The sequence below is a fragment of the Lipotes vexillifer genome, unplaced genomic scaffold (assembly GCF_000442215.2).
Source record: "Lipotes vexillifer unplaced genomic scaffold, Lipotes_vexillifer_v1.1 scaffold1041, whole genome shotgun sequence".
Taxonomy (NCBI): domain Eukaryota; kingdom Metazoa; phylum Chordata; class Mammalia; order Artiodactyla; family Lipotidae; genus Lipotes; species Lipotes vexillifer.
Genome location: NW_006775616.1, coordinates 1 through 4,572, shown reverse-complemented (window position 1 = coordinate 4,572; position 4,572 = coordinate 1).

Sequence of the window (4,572 nt, the reverse complement as noted above, 5' to 3'; positions counted from 1 at the left end):
CTACCAGGAAAAAAGTGAGTCTATGATGAGGATGAAACAAACAGAAACAATAGAAATGTAATCCTTTCAAAACTAAATATTCCCCATAGAAAGCAATTTAAGGAAGAATTAAAAAAAAACAAAACCTGTCCCATAATGCAAATTTTATTAGAGAATGCCATACTTGAAAACTGGAAAGTATTATTCAAGCACACAAATGTCTACAAGCCATGAAAGGGATCAGGTTGGTTGGCTGGTTTTTAAATTACCAAATCCAACCATCTGTGATTCATGGGTCAGTGATGGAACCATCTTGCCTGGTGTGTCTGAAGAGTGTACCTACCTCACGATAGCTAAGATAAATTTGAGTAATTCTTAAGGTATGTTTAGGGAACCACCTACATAGGATCAACTTGGGTGCTTCTTACAAAGGCAGATTCCTGAATCACACCCCAGTTCTACAGAACCTCAATATCTGAGATGAAGTCTGGCAATCTCTATTTTGGACAACTTTCTCTTTTCTCCATCCTTCCACCTCCCACATAGAATGCACTTTAAGATGTGACAAAAACTGAACTCTGTGACTTATCTGAACAGCAGATGGCAGACCAGTACTTCTTTTTGCAAATCATGTGGTGCTGGCTTTTTATTATTTGTTCTCTTTTTGACAATTTGTAATTGAGTTTACTATATGAATTTTTAAAAAATGAATTATACCTTTACCCTATGCGTATGTATTGTTAGCATAACTATTCAAGTATTTTCTTTAAAAATAAAGTTCCATTAAATCTGAGATATATTCACAGCAGTGTGCTATTTAATTGAAATAAACAATGTCTTCCTTGTGGGGAGGGCGAGAAAATCTTAAGTAATTTAGTTTCTTAACATAAAACTCATATAGGCTGCTGAAAAGTTCGAGTTACAGAAAACCAATTAAAACCGTAGTAAAGTCAAACATGGTTCTGCTCTTTGATTATAGACAAAGTGGTCCCCTTACCTCTCCACCAATCACTGAATTATTTGCTAATCAATACTACCTGGTATTGCTAGTCAAGAATCTCACTGTAATTCTAATGATAAAGCTTTGACATAGTTTCTCAGTTCATGTTAGTTATGTGTCCATTTGGTACAAATATCAGAATATTACATACACTGATAATTTTTCAAAGTTTACCTTCTTAGATGAAGAAAATACAATTTAACAACCTCTTCAAGAGGGCTGTTTCTGCCCTGCACATCCACGAGGGCCCAGGGGAGCTGAAATCTAGCCTACAATCTTCTTGCCAAGATTTGTACCCTGGTGTGGGGCTGCTTCACGCCAGAAAGAAAGGGCAACTTAAGGGCAACTTTTCTCTAACACACTGTCCTTTAAAACTCACAAGTGTACCTCATTTTAATCAAGGTAGAATGACCCCCTGGTCCTTGAAATCTAATAGGTATGATGTACCCAGGGAGGTTATTAAAAATTTCTTTTGTTGGGCTCAGTCCAGTTTCCAAATCAGAATTTTGGGGAATAGGACAAGGGCCACGGCATTTGAACATGATACCTAGGTAATTCTGGCTCACATCAAAATCTGACAACTATTTGTGTTAGCAAGGATACACTCTGCTGTGCTGAAGTAACAAACAGCTCCGAATTCTCAGTGCCTAAGACCCCAACTCTTTATTTCTATCTTACACTATGTTTCCATCATAGGTCAACTGTATTCTGCTTGAAGAAATCCTTGTTAAGCATATTATACATTTTAAAAATGGTTTCTACTCTACATAGAACCTGTTCTCTGGCTTCATCTTCATCTCTGTTCCTCTCAGTCTTTCCCCCTGTTTTTACCTGCTTAACTACCTCCCTTTGCCATCATTCTACAACTTCTCACCCCCTTCATCTGAAATATCCAGATCGCTAGTCCCTGAACCATGTTAACCTCCAGTGTTTTCTTGCTCCATTCCATCTTGTAACAAATTTCGCTCCAGGCCATATTAAAAATGTTGCTTTCTTTGGAGACCTGTGTTTGAGGCTCGGTTCCACCAACTACGACTTGTATAATCTTGCACAAAACTTGGAGCCTAATTCACCTTATTTAAGAAATGGGGATAACAATATTTTCTTTCTTTTCAGGAGAAGTAAATGAGGGAAAACACATAAAGTGATCTGTGTATAGAGCCTGGCTTACTATGTGCTCAAAGAGTGTTACTAATAATATTAATCAAATTGATCTAATTCATTGTTGGCTTGTAACTAATCACATTTCTTAATGCCCCCAACTCCCATTCCTCCTGCCTTTCTGCTTGAACAAATTACCTTAGTTCCTCTTTTCTTAGGAAGAGACCCTTCTCTATCCTTATAATCTCTGCCTAATCTAATGCCTTATAACCTCTGCATCTTTATCCCCCATCCCTGAGTCCTACCCCATTCATCTGCTGCCATTTCTGAGGGGAAAAAGAAGCCCTTCCTTGATGCCAAGATAAAGCCCTCACACTTGTGCTTTTGACACTTTTTCCCTCTCACCTCCTATTCACGGACACGTGGACACATCCCATATCCCTCTACCATCCCTCCTCCTTCAGGACTGGGTCGTTCACTCTGTCTAAGGTCATGAACAGTCCCCATTACATTTGTTGAGGACAGTCTAAATTTTAAAAGTGTTTTGATAGCATATCCACACTCCATTTCTACAGGTTAGAAAACCACAGAAAATTCCTTGAGGTCATTTCAGCCTTCCTAATAGGTTTACTGTGAGCACAATAGAGGGAAAGCATGTATGGGAGGCATTAACATAACATGAGGCACCCAGCAGGTATAATGGTCCAGGGTAGCAGTTTCCAACACTTATCATACCCCTGTACATAACAGGGGACAAAAGGGGAGAGAAGAAGTTATTTTACTTCTCATTTTCCTCTATGTGCCTTTGGGTCAGAAATGTAACCACTTTCTAGGTAAAAGCTTCTGGTTCCCAGTCTAGTGATAAGGAGAAGGTGTCCCGGCAGAAGGTGAGAAATGGAAGTTTACTAATGGTTGTACAGATATTTAGCAGATACCTGTGATCTCAACTCCCTGCTACAATTCCATGCCTGCTCCTGGCTCCAGTCAAGACCAGCCTGCAACAGTCATTCCCAGCCCATTCCACCCCAAATATCACTTCTGTGTTAAGGAAAACTAGAAGAATGTCTGCATTACCTAGGTGACTCAGAGACCCAGAGGCTAAATTGAGTTCAGCTCCAGCATCCTGCAGAAGCTATAAAACTGAGTCACACAAAGAGGCTGGTTGGAGAGTCTGGATTCAGGGCCTAAATATGCAGGTCACGTAACCAACAAGGCATGAGTCTGATTCCCTTCTTGGCTATAACCCAGAGGTTATACGGAAGACCCCAAATAACTACATGGTTGACAAAACAGGGAGAATTTGGGGGGGGGATCTGAGCAGTTGACAAATCAACTCACGCCTAACCAAAGGCTGAAGATCTCTGTTGCAACGTGTAGTCTGTTAAGTATCAACAATTATTCTCCTTTTGTGTCACTGACAACTGGTTGCAGTACATATGCTGCCTTTCCACAAACATAAAATACAGAGGAGGGATGAGATGGAATAAATTAAGTACCCAGGGTGAAACCAATCAATGTCTTTATCTAGAAGTGGCACACACACGCACAAATACCAAAAAAGACCAAGCAGGTAACAGAAATGAGCCAAGACTACCAGAGAAATGAGGAGAATGAATCATCACAGCTAAACTGGACTGAGTACTGAGTATATTCTAAAGTGCTTGGTGTTAACTCATAATAACCCTATGATGAAGTTACCTTAAACAATTTTTTTGAACTAAACTATGTTATAGAATATAAAACTAAGGCACAGAAAAGTTAGGCAGCTAGTCTAAGGTCACAGACCCAATAAGTGACAAAGTTGGGATTCAATCCCAAGCCGCTGGGTTCCAGAGGCCACGCTCGTAATGACACTGCCACCGTCTCGCCTAAGGAATGCAAGTCCTGTCTAACGGTCTTCAGATTTCGTTTATCAGAATGATGAACAACAAGACGGCGGGTGAGATTTGGAACAAGGATGGTCAAGTTTTAACCCCTAACTCAGCAACAATGCAAAAGGAAGGGGAATGTCCTCTGCTTCCAAAAGACAGCACACGCATTCATTAGATATTGACTGTTTTCTCTTCCTTTGACACACTTAACAGTGTTTATAGTACTAGTCAGCGTCTAGTCACACTTACCCTACATTCTCTCTTCTACACTTTTACATATTCTTTACAAAGAAGCTGGAAGGCTCAAAAATATACTTGTCAATACTTACCAATGGGAAGGATCTGAGATATGATTTAGCTTCCACGCATGAGATAAATTCCTATGAGATTGGGAGGTAGAAGAGAAATGGGCACCATCTCCTCTGGGGACTTGTGAGCTGACAGCGACTCTGGCAGATATAAGAGCTGGCAGTGCTGGACTCACCAGGAGAACCAGTGGGGTGAGGGGGGCAGTGAAGACAGCAGCAATTTCCAGACATGTGGATTGCAGCTGCAATGCCACATCACCGAGAACCCCAAAGCTTAGTAAGCAGCACCAACAGACCTATCTCCTCCACTCTT